Source organism: Haliaeetus albicilla, chromosome 4, assembly GCF_947461875.1.
Source record: "Haliaeetus albicilla chromosome 4, bHalAlb1.1, whole genome shotgun sequence".
In the NCBI taxonomy this organism is placed as follows: domain Eukaryota; kingdom Metazoa; phylum Chordata; class Aves; order Accipitriformes; family Accipitridae; genus Haliaeetus; species Haliaeetus albicilla.
The window spans coordinates 8,791,877-8,813,097 of record NC_091486.1 but is presented as its reverse complement, the minus strand read 5'-3'; the positions used below and the strand labels follow the sequence as shown (position 1 = coordinate 8,813,097).

General features: G+C 39.3%; 1 protein-coding gene across 3 annotated transcripts in view; it reads right to left on the bottom strand.

The window, feature by feature from the left end:
• Positions 1-21,221, bottom strand: part of NCKAP5 (NCK associated protein 5) — a 392,323-nt gene that overhangs the window by 316,934 nt on the left and 54,168 nt on the right. The window lies entirely within an intron of this gene.

Below are 21,221 nucleotides of genomic sequence, written 5' to 3'. Positions count from 1 at the left end.
GCTCTTCCGCTTCTTGTCAATATTTGACTAGTTTGTCAAGCTGGATTATATCGCCTGTCCTAAATCCTACTCCTTTAATTCCAGCTAAGTGGGTGTGCTTCCAACGCAGGCTCTTAGTCAAATATTGATAGCTTATCAAAGTCATTTGTTTGACCTGAAAGGTTTCTTCCTGAGTGCATTATCATATATAGGTGATAAGGTTGCCAAACCAATGCACCAGAGAAACCAACATGGTAAACAAACAGCCATGATTTCTGTGTTCCATAGCAACACACACAGAAAACAAGGACTTTGTTGGATTCTCAGCATTTCTTGATGATTATTTGCCACAGAATGAAGACTATATAAAAACAACATTCACAGCAATAGAAGGAATTCCAATACATGCATACTTTTCAACAGACTAGCATAAAATAACATGTTTTTTCAGACTTTTTTTTTTAAAGGAGGCTGAAGAAAGTGCTTCCGCAACGCTGATCCCACCCACCAAAGCACTCGGAGGCAGCCTGCAGCCACTCTCTCCCTGCAACTACCCCACCATGACCAGAGAGCTATTTCTGCTGATTGCAAACAAGCCATTTCTGGTTGAGTCGCTGAAGATGCAACTACACACTACTATGAACAGGCTCGTATGAATTCATTTTTTGTTCCACTTATGTACATTTACTTGCAGGCTAAGTGTGTCTCCCAGGCACAGGCAATTTGCCAACACCGTCCTCAATGGAACAAAAGTTTGCTCTCCAAATTTAAAGGCACTAACAATATCAAGCGGCAAAAACAATGATGCAAAGCCCATATGCTGTTTCAAGCTACAGTAGTTAACATTAAAAAGTCAATTATTACCAGCCCACTGCAATATTTTGTCTCAGGAGGGAGAATTTTTAAAGAAATGTTACAATGTCTTAGTTATTTGTTGGGGGGAAAATGTTGACTTTTAACAACAAACTTTGCTTGTTCCAAAAAGGGATAGGATGCAAAAAGACTATGGGATTCAGAATAATATATACAAATATTCCTCAGAGCTCTTCTTCCCTATCCTTCCTCTAAGCTTTTTCACAAAAAAGGGATGTTGGCGCCAAGGAGCTTAGTTCAACCAAATCATGGGAGAAATCAGATTCACATTGCTTGCAAGGAGCAGTGAAGGTACAAGACGGTGCAGTCTACCTAGTCCTATTCCCCAGCTAAACTTCTGGAAGTTTGTGGCTGCTGGGCAGTTTCCCAGGTCTTTGATAATACAGAGCGTTTACATCCCTATAAAGTTATTTACCGTTATCTAGTCATTATTGAAAACGAAGTCAGGTCTGAAATTGTCTATCTACACATGGATGTACACATTGAGTTCTTATAGTAAGTTATCAGGGCAAGATCATTATAATTGTGCCTGACCCAAGGGCTGCTGAAGCAACTGGCAGTTTTCCTGCTTATTCTCCAGGGTCTGGGCTGGGCCAGGCTTTACCCACGCACCTACACCAGAGGCACTCAGGGTTGCTTACTTCCATTCCCATACCTCTGACTCCAACAGAACAAACTCTCCGTGTCCAAAAACATCACAAGATGGTTCAGGGTTGATGTGTAGGGTCTTGTCCCATATGATGTGATTTCAGATCACCAAAAACTGGTAGAAGCTCACATCTGCCATTCAGATAGATGGCCACTAACCTTCAGGTTACAGTTATCAGCCAGTGAGATCATGTATGCAATACAGATGGTTATTGTAGATATAAATCTCTATAAATCTAGAATCTATAGACAATCTCTTGAGCAACTTAATTCCCCACCCCCTTCCCTGGAGCTTCTCTGAAACCCACAGCCTGCATTGAAATAGATGCTGAGCCTCAAACAGTCAAAAGCAATTTTGGAGTTCTAAATCCAAACCATGCACAACTGGTCTCTGAAACTAGTGGAACAAATGCTACTCTCTTGCAGCAAGATATTTTTGTCTTTGATAAATAGTAACTGACGTGCAATAGTCATAGCCAAAGCAGCTGACCCATATTTCATAACTAGTGGAGCTCTGCAGTGGGGAAGCTTTCTTTGACACTATCATTAGAAGCACTCAGCTGCTGGGGGCTGTGAGCCAGATCCCAGTGCAAAACTCCTTCTCAGATCACTGAGTACAAGATCACCACACGTGGCCTCGACAGGAGGAAATGCGTTGGAACTCACTTGACAGAAGATTTTAACGTGGTTCTTTACATCTCTTTAATTGCTTAAAAAAGGAGAAAGTGGAGACATTCCAGTTATGGCGTATTAAATGTTATTTTTCGCTGGGGAAACTCTGTGGACTATCACTATCAGCACATACAATCAAGGGGAGGAAGCACATACTGGGGGGCCAGGAGTTTTGTCACAGGGATATTGTGTGATAGAGCTCACCTAGCTGCTGGGATTACAAGATAACATACATCAATTTGTCATGAGGTCTTGTTCGGTGTAACTGAACTGCTATTTTTAAAAAACTATCATTGAATGTAACTTTAGTGAAAATTATTTAATACCTGAAATCTGCAGATCTGGAGAAGAATGCTAAACATCAAAAAGTCTTTAGAAAAAACTACATTTTTTAGCCTAGAATGGTTTTTTATTATGAAGCTGAAACACTGCTAATGTTTTCAGGGTTGTGTTGAAGTTTGGGTGTTTTCTGCTTTTTTGCAAATAAATAATTAGATTCAAAATTTGCAAACAAAAAGAGGAGTGCAGAAAACCTGAAAACAGTCAAATTCTGCCTAATATTTTAAGTAATATAAAATACTATGAACCTCAGAAGAAAATACTACAAATCTGGTACAAATCTGCATTACTTAAGGCAATTCTGACTCCTTGTTTATTATTTATTTATTTATTTAAGTATTGCACGAACTTCCCCAGCCAAGCTGTTTGGGTTGCCAACATGAATAGCTTTCCACATTTGCTGCCAACTGATGTCTCCCCTGACAGTACTCAGAGCTGAAGACCAAAAATTTCACATAGAGCAGAATTAGCTCTTTAATAAATGGGTCTGTGGAGCAGTTCAGCCTAGTATAAAGCAGCTGTTTCAGTGGCCATATGGCTTCTGGCAATTGTCTCCAAAACTTGCCTTTGCCACAGCATCCATGTCAAGGAGTTACCCGGTGCTTCCATCTCAAGTTCCCATTTTTGCATTCTTAAAATACATTTTAAGTTAAATGGGGACTTTTAAGGCTGTATTTATGTTGCTTGGCATTCTGTGTTGCTCAGGGAATGAGAGTAAATTCTGACCTTTAGATCTCACTGAAGATTTTTCATCCTTTTCTTGATACCCATTTATGCATGTTAATGGTTTTGCACATGCATATAGGCAACATTTCCTGGTACACACTGCAGCAAATGTAACTCACAGATTCACTTATGCATCTTAGACATATCAACTGAGGTCCTACCATCTTACAATGACTGCCGAGCTAATTCTGTCAAACTCCCATTGCCCCCAGTGGAAATTTGTCCAAAATGAAATGAAAAAAAACTGGACCATGCTCTGTGTTTGGGAGAAAAATGAACTGTCTTGGTAGCTGCCACATTTGTGTGCCAGAAATTGTTGTGTGGGATTTTAAAAGGTACTTACTTTTGGCCTCTATTCCCAGTGAAATCAGTCAGTGATTAAACTTCCATTGACCTCAGTGGGAACAGATTTAAACTCACATTAAGCATTTTAAAATCCAAGTATGCAGGTTTTATGTATGGGACAACATACCTTTCTGAGCACTATTATAAACCTTTTTCTCCCATCACATCTATTGGCAATGCATCTTTTGCAGTAGATGTTGGAAGACACTGAGAAGTGCAATTGTTTTTCAATGTCACTTAAATAAAATGCATATAGTGGCACAGGCTGAATGAGAAGAGATGATTTTTGATAAGCTCATAATGTTTTTCTTTGTCTTAGATGTGCTCATTAAACTTTGAACAGCGTACACCATGCAGCATCCAACATAACTGCCATTCTAACACTGCCATGTCTGCCCCATTACACAACAAACGGAATATGATTTTTCATGAGAAACAATAAAAAATGTTCCTTAATTACTAAAATTTTCTTTTCAGTATGTATGGTTGAAAAAACATAAATGAAAATAAAATATCTCTTCCTACATGTCACCTATGCACACACTAAATACTTTGGTTTTCTTACAGTAGGCCCAGCCACCCCAATACCTTGTTTAGAGCACTGTCTGACATCTACAGTTCACTTTCTTAGGCATGGAGGAATTCAAGACCGTCACTGCTGTCCTACACACAGCTATGGCCTTGGGCTAAAAAATAAATACCTGCCTTTCGCAGAATGCAGTAGGCAGTTTAGCATTTCCAGAAATAAAATAATACTTTCTCCATATCCTCTACTTTGATCTTTTCAGAAAGAATCAATTAGGCAAAAAATCTCTGAAACATGAAATATTTTTGAATGCGGCAATGTCAAGAAGACTGATGGTGGAGAAGGTAGTTAGTCCTGCAGTCCAGCATTCCCTCGCATGAGTGGGAACACTCTGCCTGTGCAGCTTTCAGTGACCTGAAGGTCATTCTTCTGTATAAGGACATTTGCTACAAGGAGGTCACTAAGCCTTTTTTTAAACCAACAGAGAAAACAACGAAAGTGCTTTCCTCCTCTGCCAACTCCTCTGCAGAGCATCACCACATCCCTTCCAAACTTCTGCTGCCTTCTGCCCCATACTATCACCTGAGCAGTGGACATTTCTTTTATTCTTTGCCCTTCATTTCCTTTCATCAAGAAAGCATCTTAACTTTCTTGAGGCAGAAAAGACCCTCCTTTGACCTCACTCTTCTTAGTTTTTCTGTATTCATGGATGCCAAGGGAGAATGACGAGGAAATTGGTTGTTTCCTTTCCCTCCCCATTCCCACTCATGTCGCCCTATTTCCCAAGAGCAATCACAATACTGCTTGTAGAAGCCTATCTCCTCAGTGTCTCACCCTATACATCCTATACTTCCCTTATCTCATCCAAGAGATAGCACCTCAGCTAGTACAGTGAGTGTTAGCTCATTCTGGGGTTCTGTAGTGGATCTGAGGTGAGTGTGTCACCCAAGAGCTACAAACACCGTTTCCCATGGTATCCATATATTGAAAGGGTGGAAAATCTAACGTCCAAATATTGGCCAACCAAACTTGGCTTAATGTGAGATTGAAAGACATCACAGCCCAGGGAAGGATGGCTGCAGGCCATAAATGCAAATAGCTGTGCGATTAACAACATGTTATACCCATAAAATTGAAATCAAATGTTGGTCAGCTGAAGGTCATTAGAGAAAGAAAGTCCCTTAGTTCTCCTTTACTCTGGTCTGAAGGGCTGATACTGACCAGTGGGAGGTACAGCAGACTAAGAGGAAAACCACACAGATTTAAAAAAAATTTATTTCAAAGAAAGAAAATGGATTTGCTGAATATTATGGTGAGCCTAATCCATGCAAGGAAAGCAGTAATAAACTATAAATTACCAAGAACAACAAAAAAAATCCTTGTTCATTTGAGTGACTATTGTCAATACATATGACTTACCTAGCACCTGGAGAGAACACTCGCAGCACAAACATTACTGAAAACGCCAAACTTTCTAGAGTGCTCTGGATACTTTGCCAGCTTTTGTAAGCAAAGTTCAAGAAACGTGAAACTACTTACTGTCAAATGGCTGCCTGCTGACTGTGAATAGTCACCTTTTACAAGAGCTAGAGGGGATTTGAATGTTGTTTCTACAAGACACTAACAAGAGCTCCTCAAAACAGCAGAGGAGCCATTGCATACCAAAGTGCAGGTACCATCAGCTGTGCAACACATCAGGTCACTCTAGTATGAAATAACTTCTGAATAAACAGGATCTGCTTAATTTGACCACTGTCTCCTGTATGAATCAAACCATGCTTGCTGGCACTACAAATACCAGCCTTTTTTTTCATCTCCACTGCTACATTGAGTAGAAATTTGCTGGACTTAAACCAAATGGAGAAAAAAACTTCTAACCCTTGATGAAAATGTCTATGACCAAGGTATGTCTTCTGTACCTATAGTAAGATAAAAGATTATAAACATTTAACTATTAAGTTAATTTAAGAATTACAAGTTAGCAAAACAAACTCACAGAAGTTGAACCTATGGTGAGAGTTGCACATCACCATGATTGCTACGGAAAATGAAATGCTGATGTGCACTTGAATAGCTGGAGGACAAATTAACTTCTTTGGAGGGTGTTTGAGCTTGTGACTCTTTCAAACTTTATCAAGGGATTAATTTTCCTTAGCAGCTACCAAACAATAGGAAAGATCAGTAAAAGTCCAAAACTGGCCAGCTGAGAAGGATCTATTACACTTGGCCCAGGATACGATGGCAGAATGTGTTAAAAAGTCTGAAGAGCAACGAGCCTCTACACTGAAGTTACCAAACTCAGTACATTCACGTAAACGTTGATTTAAGTATGTTTACAGCGGTTTATATTTATGAATGTATTACTATTGCATTATCTTCCTTGGCTTCTTTGTAAAGTTAAAAGGAAAACAAAATCATTCTGGTCTTGGTCTGGGAAGTTTTTCTGATGCTGACTTTATTTATTTGTTTATTGCCAAGTAGAAGCCTTAAGGATGTGTAAAGTATCTGCTGTGACACACAGCGCTTTCTTACTAGATCAAATCTAGGTCTCCATAGACAGCAGATAATAGCACAAAAGGGGAAGTGTGAGATGAACTCACACTAGAATTAGAAAAAGAAAGGATTTAAAGCTGAAGGATTTGAGGGAAAACATCCATTATGATACACTTCACATTCACTATTAGGCTGCCCTTGGGAAGGAGAGAATCAAGAAGCTGTAAAACAGGGTTTAAAATGGGCTTCCCGGGACTTGAGGAACCAGCAGACCTCCATTAGACAGACTTTTGGCAGCTCTCTAAGTTAGGAAATCCTATATATAAAAATAAACACGGCTCAAGCTGACAGACTATTGTTTCTATGGCAGCGTAGATCAAGACCAGTCAGAACTCTTCGAAGACTTTGAAACCAAACTATTTTCGAAAACCACGGTAAGCACACGGTACAGATAAGGCATTATTCGTAGCTTGCAGTTGGTTAGTGACAGCTGTCTTCTTTCTTAAAGCCCACGCTCCCGGAGCTGGGCAGGACATGTGGGCTGCTCTCTGTTTGCTTTCCTGGGGAGGCATGTGAGTATCTGGGACTTAATACTCAGCAAACATGAAATTATCCATGCACAAACCAAAAGGTCTGAGCCAACAAGGCAAACACGACAAATCTCAAATATATGTTTTCATTCTCCTGTTTTGTAAATCAGTTTTATCATTTTTGGCATGGTAATGTTAATTATTGCTTTTCTCATTCTGACCATGCAGATACAGAGTAGAAAACTGATGAATCCATTCAATATTGTTAAATTTGAACCCTGCTTTCTCAGTTACTTCAGCTTCTATCATTCTCTTCCCTTTGGGGAAGAACTCTACTCTGATTTTTTCCAAATCTCTGGAGAACATTTGCAGCCAGACAGTTTCTACCGTGTGAAGAAATGGGTGTTGGAATATCGCTCTGTAAAGGCAAAGAAAAAGGCTGGTTTGAAAGTGATTAAAGACTGAGAGCTAGACAAGCTTTGAGGATGGAATATATTGTTTTACACAAAAAAGTTCCTTGTTCAGGCTCTCTTGTTGCTTTACCAGATTACAAAGGGTTTTACCAATGGGAAACAAAAGCAGAAAGGGCGGGTTGAGTTCAGGGCAGTGGTTTTAAATGAGGCTGTATTCTCTTAATCTCTTGTTTCTAGAAGAAAATCCAGCAGAAGAAAGATAAATCCATGGCAATGAAAATATATGCATTATTACAGTATCGGTAAAGTATATATTTATTTTGGAATGCCCCTAGCAAGCTTAATACGAACTGACTGAATTTAATAAAGGAAATATTTGCTTTCTTGTTGATCATTCATGTATGGATCTGCATCCTTTGCTTTCCACATTTCAGCCTCAGAAACTAAGCAGAAACACTGACTTCTCCTCTGCACATCTTTTAAACAGAAGGTTATTCGCAACACCCAAGTTACACAGCAGAACGCAGCCACGTAAGGCAAAGCTGGATAATGCATCATCTTCCCCAGTGGGTCCTACCAGTAACTAATAAATATATAAGAGCAGACGTGGCACCTTAGGTCAGAAGCAAACCAATGATTCTCGCAGCACCCAGGTCTCCAGTAGGTAGTCCACAGAACTGCATTGAGCAAATACTCACTTTTAATCTAGGTCGCTGAACACCTACAAGGTGGAAGGGGGTTGTGTGAGGGAATGGGAATTGAGTAGAGCATTTCAAGAGCAGTGAGAAGCAGGGATTAAGTTAACTGGCTGCCTCCTGGACTCTGAGTCATACAAATCTTAGCTTCAGGAGCATCTTCTGAGTTCAGCAAAAACATTTCAGTACGTTCACAATTTGTCAGGATGGTAACACGGGGTTCAAATAGGGAGATTTATTTGTAAGTAAATTCTTCTCCCACTACTACAGCTGTGTCAAGGCTTATGCCAGCTGGCACTTGAAGCTCTTCTACTGCCAAAATTTGCAGTCTCCAGAGCAAATGGGAATGAGCCAACGTTCTGTGGATTTCAACTGTAAGTAGCCATCTAAGACAGAATATAAGATGAGCTTGCAGAAGAGACTGGTGATCTCCATAGGAACAGTCAACTCAGAGACACAGAAAGAGTGAGAAAGGGAGAGGGAGGTTATGTATAGTGGATAAACAGAGTTCATTTTTGTCTCCTGACTAATATTTAGGATCAGATTCTCCACTGGGATAAATTAGAGCATCTTTAGCCCTATGTTTGCAAAAATCTTGACATCATTGTATAAACCATATTATTTGAGATGATAAATCTGGGGTCTGTTTTCTTTGCCTTATAGTTTAAGGGCCTCTAGGCTATTGTTTTCAAGGCTCTTTCCAACATCAGACAGGCAAGACAGTTAGACACACTTCACCTTCATGGAAATGGAGACTGCATGTAGTTCCCTGAGTCTGGGTTTCAGGGAATGAAAGAAAAACCTGGAATCAAACACCACAAGGCAAGTAACAAAACCATGAGAGCTAGTGGCTGCAAAATCTGTCCAGCTCACATCAGTGGAAGTATGTGATTTTGTGCCAGCTGAGGACCCAGCCCTTAGTCTAAATATTGACTCAGTGGTTGGTCTCATGGACTAAACAAGAAGTTTCATGAAGCATTTCCCAACCCAGTTGAGTTTGGACAGCCTGAAAGCCTCCACTTCAGCCTTTATGTGATCAAAGTTGAGAACTCAAATAGTGTTTGCTCCCGAATACTGTCAAAAGATTTTTTGGCTGCTTTAAGATTTGATTTTTATATATGCTTGCTGCAGCACCTACAATCTAGTAAGTATTCTCCATAAATACAAGAAAAAAAAATTCCCGCCCCTGTAGTCATACTTAAAGCTGGACAAAATATTTAAGAATTATTTTTCCTCTCAAAAAACCAAGTGATTTATCTGATTCAGGAAAAGGAAATCAATCTTTACTGCTATGCCTGAAGTGAAAATTATCTTTCACCCTACTGAGAGCTTAGTGTTTTATTTGGCCAACTAAGTATGTTCTGCAGGAATTTAGGAAAAAAGGCAAATTACAAGCATTTGAACATTTATCAAATTCTTTCAAAAATATGGCAATATTTGCAAGATTTGTAATTTTTTAAACATTAGAATGGTAAAAGGATTTTTCTGTAACCAAGGAGAAGGCACTAAATATCATCTTCTGCATTAGATATTAGATCAGTCATACCCCAGGACCATGAGCACAGTCGAGTATATATCTTTGCTTAAGAATTCCATTTCTTCAATCCATTTTCATCTCTACAGCCACTAGAAATGTGAATTTTCTTTGACACTTGTTCTCTCTTGAGCTTGATTCTCCATTCTCAGCATACAGACTGTACTGCAAATTTTGGAAAAAGAATGAATCCTTATCCTGAGCAATTGCCTGTTTTTCTCGGATACTGAGTTTGTCAGCTCTAAATTTCTAGAAACTGCTTTTCTAGATTGGACTCTGCTATTTCACAGGCTCTGTCTATGATATGTTGCCACATACACTGAAGCAGATCTCATCAATGCACCATCCTCTGTTCTCATCACGTTTTGGTAACTGCCATAATCAAGGTAAAAGGTCTTAGTTAATTATTTCCTTCCTTAAAGGGTTATTGGAAGATTATAGAAAGAAGACAGGTACGTTATTGTTAGCTATAATACCACTACCTCACTCAAAGGCCATCGAAACCTCTCTCAGGTCAAAGTTCCCTACTGAGAATTTACATTGCGCCATACCCTAACGAGTATAGACTGGGATCGTGAGTCCTCAGGGCTCAGAGGAGAAAACCATCTCTTTTTATATGTACCCTTGTATTGTTGCTGTTTTCCTTGACTACTTAACTCTGGCTTTAAGTGCTCTTGTGCATGAGATTCCATCCTCCATTTACAAAGGGGTTACCCCACCAAAGGGACAAAAGCTACATTACCCCCAGCTTTGAGAGCAGCCACATACACTGGGAATATTTTCCGATAGAAAATATAAATGCTTTTTGCTACTCATATTTTAAATTATTTGCCACATCTGCCTAAGATGGGATCCTTTCTGTTCACCTAGCAATGACAACAGAGAGAGCAAGTGCATATCCGTCCCCCATTCACTGGCTGGCTTCCTGACACAGCGTAATGGACATTGCCAGTGGGGACACACTCGGGTGAGTGCCATCTGTGCTGAGGGAAATTGCCTACATACAAGTGGATGGGGCAAAATGCACCTCCTTGTGAAGAGGAGAAGAAAATTTTATCTGTTTTGAAAGGTTATCAAGGATTTCAATAAAGGGCAATAGATGTATTGCCTTTGATTAGCTCATAAACCCCTGTATTACCATTCTGGTGAAATAAAGCCCTACTTAACAGTCTCTGCTCTTTCTCATAGAGATGGGTGGAATTTATCTCTGATGGCTCTTCACTGAAAACAAGTCATCATTTATATCACAAGAAATACTAGGATAATGAAAACTGTCATACACGGTGCAGATACTTCCCCCAATTTCTTTTTGTAAGCTTATTAATTATCAGGACTTTCTGAGAGGTTTGTAAATCAGGACGGAATCTGCTTAAATAATCTCTGAATGTGTGATAATGCTCATTATTCTCAGAGTCAGGAAAAACAAGTCCATTCCTACCCAAAAGCCCTGTAAACCAGGCAATCCCATCACCACAGCAGCACACTTGTTCAGCCTCATGAATGCGTGGGGATCCCCAGTCTGTAAATATGAGATAGATACCCTTTCTGTATTTCCTATTAAATGACACAAAGCAGCAGTAATTGTTTACCATGGATTCAGCTAAAGATCTTTATTTTATAATATCTGTGTCCTTTTAAGTCACTTGTTTGCATTTGTCTTGGGAGATGTGCTACCTTCTAAGAAAAACACCCAACGGCGACAGATGCCTGGAGAAGACCCACATCACAAGAAAAGGCTGAAGTCTGCTTAGGAAAAGGGATCAGACAGGCGCACCCTTAAAATAAACAGAAAAAGTCTGCAGCTTGTGGCTGATCCCCTGCCTTGCCGCAGCTCCTCCTGCCCGCGAGCCCATGCTCAGCCACCGCAGGGGAAGGAGCAGCTTTACAGGGCCATCGCCACCTTTCCCTCTCCACCCGAATCCAGCTGGGGACATGAGGTGCCCCACACGCAGGTGCACAGAGATGCATTTCATAGACTCGTGAACCAGTTTGAAAGAATACAGTCCACTAATTTCACAGGGAGTTTGGTCGGAGGAGGCCCACGGGGCTCATTCACTTAAGGAAAAAAAAAAAAAGAGCAGGACTGACTTCTGCAATGCAAGTATTTACACAGGCAGATCACAAATCCAGTGGTTTTAGCTGATCAGTCAAGGGGAATGACTGGGTAAGGCCAGAACAAAAAACAACACTTGGAAAGAGCTTAATTTCATTGTCTGAAGATTTCTCCGCTGAGTTTAACCAGCCCTGCCCTCCGCTTGTTTAGGCAGCTTTTCTCAGTAACAAAAGACTTTCACACTCCAGCATACACAAGAGATACAATTTTCAGATGCACTGACGTGATGCAGGCTTGGCACTGGCCTTGCTTTACGCACACTGAATGTAATTAGGTTCTGGTCACTGGTCTGTGGGCAAACGCCAACTTCCAGTCCACTGATTAATTCATCTTTAGCCAGCACAGTGACATCCAAAATCGACACACTTCACGCTGGGGAAGAGGGATATTTGAAGGTTAGAAAATTATATTTTATGATTTTTAGAAAATCCTGTGGTACAATATTGGATGCCACAAATACCCAGAATGAGTATGCCAAATAGAGGTGTTGCAGAAAAGCACAATTTTCCTTTCTGTACTGTACCAACAAGTGTATAGAGAGTAACTCACCCTATTTTTAGGTTTGTCAGACATTCATCTTTCACTTCCCTCTATCCCTATCTCTGCTGGCACCACTTCCTGAGCTTTGCTAATTAGTGCATTGAGCCATACACATGGATATATAAATATAGATTAGATGTAAAGACCTTGTGTTTCTGAGTTTTAAGAATACCCCTAAAAATAGACGGTAATTGTGTCTAATACAGAGCACTGTTCTCCATATTTCCTTCCTTGCCTCCATTTTGTGAGTACAGTATAAACAATGATTTTACCATCATAAATAATTCGAGTCATTCCACAAGATATCAGTAATGTCAATTAGAGATATTTCTTCCCATCAATGAGAATTTCATGTTTTCTATTACACTTTGGGAAAAACACTCTTAGCCTTGATGCATAAAGAATTGAAAAAATGTCTTTTGTTTCTCATTCATGGCCTTCAGAGTTCACCTCGTACACTGTGAGCCCAGATTCACAGGTTTGTGCTTCCTGAAGTTTGTATCCTCATTTCAAAGCGCCGTCCTGCAATTCATGCAGGGCTGGACAACTTACAGTACTTGTTATGAAAGCACCATAATGCAAGTTTATTGGGCCCATAAGTGACATATGTCCTCACATCACCGGCCCTGAAAAATATGTAATCCATATTAAACAAAACCCTGAGCCATTTTCAGTAATATTTGCTCAGTTTTAAAAGGTCATTAGAAGGTGAGCAAAGGTTGAGGGAGAACTTTATGCAAAGGATAAGAATAACACAGCACAGATGTAAAGTTTCTGGTGGATGATCCACCAAGTCTTTACAAACATTAATTAAGCCTTCACATTTTCCATATGAGATAGGTAAACACTGTCACTCCCTTGCTCTCAGATCTGTAAAACAAGGCCAGTAAAAGACTTGTGACTCATAAGACATCAGAAGAGCCAAGAGCAAAATTAAAAGAAGACTTAGCAGCCAGCCCACATTCTAGCAACTTGAATTAATTCAGTGATGGGATCCTGTGCTCTAGTCGTGCAGGGTCAGGTTCTGTTTCTCTTGCCAATGACAGTGGATTCCTGGCTGTATTTGACTTCCAGTTTTGCATAACTATAAATAATCTGCTACATTTCATTCTTCCAGAGTCCAGTCATCTATAATTTCCAACATGACTTCTTTCCTCCTCCTCCTCTACTCCACTGCTTTGATGCTTAACCCCTCAGTTCTTTTCTTTGCAGCATGGTGTTATGAGAAATGTCTGTAGAACGAGAAGCTGTGAACCAAATGATGAACATGTTCAGCGTAGAGTCCACAGCTGTGAGAAATTCAATGTTAACAAAAGCCAGCAGGAAAGTGTTTAAATTCTCCCTTCTGTCCTCAGACCTGAATATCAGCAGGGTGTAAGTGGTTCATGGACATTGTACCTCTCATCTTCACCATGGGATGAACTTCACTTAAACACCACAGTCAAATCTCACGGCTTTGGTCTCCATTCCTACCTATTTTCAGTTCTGAGATATATCCAACAGAAACTATATCTAATAATAAATAATAGAGCACACTTGTGCTAACTTTCAAACACAGCTATGTACCTGTGTAAATCCTAAGTGCTGCACCAGGCACATGGAATCAGAGATGCCACAAGACTCAAGATGAATACATAAGCAAAAGAAGCAGCAAATTACTCCAAATTTTCTATACTGCTGGGCTTCATATATTATATAAAATAGATAACCAATTTTTCTCTTTCTGTAGTTGATCAAAGATGTTCAAAACTTTGTCCTCAAGAGGACTTTGAAATGAATGCACTAGCAAGTTGCTTAGGACATAAGTTTTGACTAAGTGCAGGTTCATAATCAGAATTACTGTAAGGGTAATTGCATAGCCAATTATTTAATCTGATGTCACATTTGCCTACGTTATTGAGGAAAACTTATTTTATTATTTTTAAGTCTTTGAGCCAACAATCCTGCAGGAAAGAACACCACTCTGTTCTCTTTCAAATACTAACAAAACAATTGCCAGAAAATTTTTAACTGTAGCATTTGTCCCTCATGCAAACACATACATATTTGTCAGCTCTGAAATCAGATTCATTCTGCTGGTAGTCAAAAGAATCAAAATGATGGTGGAAAATGGTGATGAAACAGACATGAATCCTTTACCTGAGTATCAGGGCATGATGAGCTCTAGAAGCACCACTGCCTGATTCTCACACTCAGATGTGTTAAAGTTAGCACTATTTGTGTCATTTTTTGAAATGTTGTATTAATATCTACATTCCATCATGGAGGTCCCATTTGATTCTACACAAATTCAGTGTGCACTGCTGAGGGCAAAAGAGGATCAAGTCACCTCTTGACCTGTGCATGAGAGTCCTGCATCATTAATGAGATTAAAAAGAAAGGACCACATTTAGACAGGTGATCCAGCAGAATAAGTCTCTTGAGCAGGAACCACATAGTTAATTCCACTGCTTCAATATTTCAAATGCATCAGGTTCAGAGGAAAATACACTTGCCAAAACCAACAACAGTTTGGCTTAAAATCAAAACCTGTAACCTGCAATGTATTAAGTGCCAACGTTCTTTAAACGCTTCCTGTTTTTATGAATACAACCTGCAATTCAAGTGCTATCAGGTAACAAGGATAAGAAGACATTTAAAAAAATAAAGGTAAAAAATGCAGCATACCAGATGGATTGTGGCTTAAGAACATAAATAACTATAGAGTCAAGCCATTGCTCATAAAGTATCATTTCAATAATCTGAGTGAATGACCTAGACAAAGAGATGGCTTGTATGTGGTGGTAAATAGGCTGCTATTTTAAAAGCTTACAGGCTCCTTTAAGACTGACACAGTTGGAAATCCTGAGCTATACCGTGCCAAACAGTGTTCATTTTATTCAGATACAACATGTTCTGGGATCTGAAGGTGTGTTCAGTCTTTTAGTATAGCGTTGACCAAGCCTAACTTGCTTTTTCAGTTGAATATTCACTGAATATTACATTTCACTCAGGTTCTTGTACTGGTGTGACAGTGCATTGCAGCAGCCTACCACTGTCAGCATCTCATTTCTCCAGACAGCAAGACCAGAAATTCATTTCAACACCCTGAGAAAAAAATAATAGAAAGCATAAGACCCAGAATGCTGAAGACATCCCATGCTTGGGACCAAAGTGTGATTTGGACAAAAATGATGAACTGAAGAGATGCCACTGGAACTGATCAGTTGAGTAAGCCTCAGATAAGTGATTCTTGAATAGGTTTCTCCCTCCCTTTGTGTTCAAGCTTCCCCACTTTGCACAGAATGTTTAATTAGCCAGAAAGATTTTCTTGTTCTGTAGTGGGAGATTTAGATTCCTATTCCTGTACCAGTGGACAGTCAATTATTTATACAAAGTAGAAGCGAGTCAACAGAAGGGACTGTGAATGCCATGTGCAACATAGTGACCTATTGCTCAGAGGCTACCGTGCTCTCAAGGCAGAGGAGAGAACTGAAGCTTATAAAAGCAGGACAAAATCATCTCCTTCTCCCTGGATAACAGAGCTCTTTTGCTGTCTTGCTTTTTTTTTCTGAAATGAGAAGGAAAATTTGACCCAAATTCACAGGCAGTTTCCAGGCAACTGAACTTTGCCAGAGCATGTAACGGAGCTCAGAAATGCTACTTGCCATCCTGCTGTAAAAACTTAATGGACTGCAGTTGTACCACGAGGTAAACTAACGACAGCCAGCTACTTCTGAAAGGCAGGGAGGAGAATCTTCTGTCACTGACGAAACACTAAATACTTATCACTCGGATGAATTTTCATCTCCAAAGGATAATGATCCAGATCTTGAAAGTGATGGGAATCCTTCCCCCCCCACCATCAAGAATCTTGCTTCCATTTCTGCTGTATGAAGTCACTATTAATTCCTTATGCTATCTTAGGTTCTAGAAGACCCACTTATTATCCAGAACCCTTGCTGGTTTGATGCTGTATAAACTGTGGATTTTGGGCAAGAAAATAAGCAGGGGTTTCAGAATAGGAGCCACCCTAACCATTTTTTTCAATACAGGGGACAATAAAGACATGTTTTAAAGGCTTTTGAAGGAGAGCGGTGAAGTATCTTCTGGCTATTGATGGAGTATTTTTCTGAAGTGTGAGGAAGGCCTGGGAAGTACTACAAACGCCTTTCAATACCTCTCCAAGCAGAGTGGGGAGTTGAACTTTACGCTAATGGCGGGCCAGAGAGCCAAGTCAACTCTTCACAAGAGGCCTTGAGAGGGAAATTTCCTTAAAATGCATTTAGGGAAAGGTAAGCTAGTGAAGGACCACAAAGAGAGAGACAATCTGACTGAGCGAGCAGATAGGAAAATGAGTCTCTCCCTCTGACAGACTTTAAATAGTGGGCTTTACCTCTAACCTGGCTAATAGATTCTATGATTCTATGATAATAGATTACTGAAGAAAAAACGAATTGACCTCTGTTGCACTCTCTGACCAGCTTAGAGAAAGCTGTGTTCACACATTTCACTGTCTCATATTGGGTGACCATCATTATCTATGCTGACAGTCTGCTACGATGGCTCAGCCTTGCGTACTGACGAAGATCCTCAGGACTTCCAGTGAGACTGCTCCTGTTGGAAGGAAGACTCTCAGACTGCTGACAAGTTAATGCTGAGATTCTCTTCTGGAGACAAGCTGTGCAGTTTTAGCACAAGGTTGAATGTCACAGCAGAAAGTAGAAGCCTGACATCTTTTAATATGTTCAAATTTAACCAATTTATTTAGTAACAGACTTCTATCCATTTCTAATTCTGGATAAAGCCACATTAATTAGCCCTTGAGTTAAATGATATGTCAAGTCCTACCAGCTGTCTTTTCCCTATTTTTCCTAGATATATGTATATGAAGACAAAGATACTTAAGAGGATAATTGCATCCCAGCTCTTTGTTCACAGAAGAAATCGCCTCTTTGAGCTTGTGCTTTCTTCTTGCATTGAGAAACCCAACAGGGCAGCTCATTGCAGAACTGGGTAGGAGCATAAATAATCTGTACAATTTATCTGGTTTGCCTCATTGTGTTTTTAATTATTGCTAGTAGTCCAGTCCCTAAACTATATTGTTTGTCTTGGAGAACTATACATTTAGAAAGATGCACTAATCAGTACTCATCTACTGCGCAACTGTGCACACTAACAAGATATTTTAATGACTCAGGTAACATATCATACTATTCCAATCATAAATCAAATCAAGGAGGAAAAACCTAAAGAAATGTATATGCTGATCAAAGTCAGGCAAAAGAATGATACTTTCTCTCTCTATTTGGCTAGTAAGTACAGATTATATTGTTCAATAAAATATAAAAAAAAAAAAAATTATATCCTGTTTTGGATAAAAACACATCAGAAAAGAAAATTTCCTCCAACTGTTTTTTACTTTGTGGTTTGAATGATCATATTCCACATTAATATAATTTTGCACCTATTTTCTTTTTAGTTATTCTACTGACACTGGTAAAGTGCATCACTGTTAAGATGAGTATCATCTAATGCTATGTCAGTTTTGTACTTTTATTGCCCTCTGCCATTCAGCATGGAGTGCACAGGAGAGGAGGAGATCTTCTTTCCTCAATTAAATATATGGCTATTTATTTCTTCTGCAGTCAGTATTTTCTTTATGGTCTCTCAGATGAAGATGTGGGAAACAGTTTGTGTCCAGATTTGCAAGGCAAAACAAAACACAGTATGACTACTGCCGAGTATTACATTCTTCTGTATGTCACAGTGAGTGAACTTAATTACGGTTCATTAAGCCCAAATCCAGTTTCTCATTCATGTACCCAACAGTGTGGTATCAAGTCATCTTTCATAACTTCAGCATGATGTTCTTAAATCAATGTGGACTTTTTTTATATCAACTCATGCTGTAGTCCTTGCATTTTTCATGATATTTATAAATGGAAACACGGCACATTATAATTAATGATTTCAGAAGCTAGTTTTGAAGAGAAATAAACTGGGATTATCAAATCTCTTCCCTGAGGACAGAGACAGCCTAAGTGCTTCGAAAAGTTCATTTTAGATATCTTTTGCAGAAAATGCCCCTGCTGTGTCTGCCCTCTGGTTATTAGTTTCACCTGTAAACAGTTCACTGCCACTGCTGACTCCACTAAACATCTTCTTTGTACTTCAATCTGCATTTTATGTGAACTCTGGAGCTATTAGCCACTAATATCAACAGCATTGCACAGTCTAGGAACATTTATTGCTCCCCTGCTTAGTTTAATGTTTCTGCCTTAGTACCGTAATATTATTAATAGTCACAAAGTACAATAAAAGAAAATTAAGTGTTTATTTTGTTTAGGCTTTCGCCACTTTACCTGCAGCATTTTTCCATTACATTTGCACATAAATGAGCATACGCTATATTTTTTAGTGCATCTAAAAATCAGGGTTTAACTCCCCTAATCATATCGTTCTATTTTCAGTCATCTTCCAGGCCACTTTATTTGTTATTGCAAATGCAAGTATATTATGGTAAATTTATACATATATATTTTATATAAATGCATAGCATGCATTTGGTAGCTATTCGCCTTGCTAATAGACTTCATTTGTATATTTTTCCTTCTTTTAAAACAAATATTTTGTAAAAAGATAGTCTTCAGTAGAGGCATGACATAGTTTGCACAACATGCTCACATCCCATGCATGCCAAAATAACCTATTTGCTGTTTGGGCTGCTGCTTTCTTTTCCCCCTCAGTTTCATGGACATAAAACCAAAATTAAGGTTTTAATGCCTATTAAGGTAGACGTTAATTCAGACATATTTCAAACTTATGTGCATGAGATCTGGAGACAGTTGCCCTCAAATAGAGAATGAAATTCTGAAGTGTCCACTTTCTTGAGAAACATGCGCCTCTACAGACCACGTACTGATAAAAAGCAAGCCAATTCATATCTGGCCACAAGAATATAAACTAAAGTGCTTCCCATGGATATACACAATTATGCATAAGAACGGCATTAACTTCATTCTTTCCAAAGATCAGCTCAAGTTCGTATTCCTATTAAAGAAACTAGACAGTGGATAAAATTAAAGATTACATGGTTAATGAGTACGTAAAACTGCAGCTGCAAAAAGCCTCTTTCTGTATGGCACAGGCTTTGTGTGGCACCGCGGCGGGCACAGCACAGGCTGCTTCTCTCCCCACCACGTGGCAGAGGCTGCTGGCGTCTCAACAGCCAGTCTGAGAGGTACCTGTAGGGAAATGGGATATAAAATAACACTTTCTGGGGCCCGCATACTAACAGAGTTAAAATTTAACCAGGCCCATAATCTCTTTAGTAGAGAGAAGTTAGTCATTTTCCCTGTCCGGGTAATTTAGCTACGCAAGTGTCCCATCCAGCTCTGCAGAACTTGCACAACCTTGTACAATGGCATCATGAATTACCTAAACCACATGCAATTTTGATTGTGAAAGTGCAGGTCCAGGGAAGCCTGATGGGCCCTGATTTCCCAAATGGTCCTCGGAGTGGCCTCCTGCCAGCCTGGCACGAGTATCTGGTATTATTGGACTCTGCACTTCAGATTCAACTCTCCATGGTTAAAGCTTCACACTTCTAAGCGGCTTAATGAAAGACAGTAGGTGGCTCACATTTTTTCTGAACTGTCTCTAACTTGACAGTATTTTTCCAGTATTCAGGGGCTTAGATTATATGCCAGGAGTCCTGGCACCATAGGAAAAGTATTAGGTTCTCTATTCTTTCACTATGAATATAGATTAATAGCCCCAAATTCGTGCTCCCAGTGGACTGAAAAGAGATGCTTTGAAATATATGCTTTTGTTGGGCTATATTCGTTTGTACACATAGCTAATTATAAAGTAATTAGTATTATCTCAATGCATCTAAACAGGCAAGCAAGGGAAGACAGAACCATTTATTACAGTGACAAAGGGAATCAGCATTTTCTTATCATAAAAATCCAAGTTATCTTGTTTTCTTGTACGTCGGTGTAATTAATCACTGTATTTAGCATTCATAGATAATAACACCCAGTATCTGCTTTGATGAGATACAAACAAGCATATTATGAATCACTTCACATCCAGACCATCTTAATTGCTAAAATTACTGTCTTATGTCTGCCGCTTCTGTAACAGCAGGTAACTCAATGAAACGCCTGAAACACCCGCATGCTTTGGCAACCAGTTTAGCTACCAAACTAATATGGCATTTGTCATTCTTATTTTGAAGCCATATTCTTCCTTCATTTACAATTGCAACAAGCCAGAGAAGTCCATGGGGTGATGCAGGGCATAAACAAGGGCATAATCAGACTTCCTATAGTAGATGACTGAGGGAGTGAAAACCACTGTCAAATTCACTGATTCACTAATCCCATCTAAATAAACCTCTTAACTGGATGGAACACAAAGTGAAATCTTACTTTTATCTTTAACTGTGTAATAAAATAAAATTAAAAAATAAAAGAACTCTTATCAGTTAATTGAGATTGTCTTCAATTATATAAATACGACTGACTAACCTTTAGGGCTTTTCATTAACCAAGGTTCATCAATTCTAATCATCTGACACTCAAATACGCTAATGGCCATGCCAATGTAATTAAAGTTGCCAATTCTGCTGACAAAGTTCTTAGGTTACAAGCACAGTTATCAATGTAGGATAAGTAATCTCGTACCACACTGATTTCACAGATACTGTCCTATCCCATTAATGTCTTAACTGATGGCAGATTTTATTAATGAAATTAATCTCCAAATATGTATTCAGTTGTTACTTTCTGTTCAGAACCGGAAGTAGC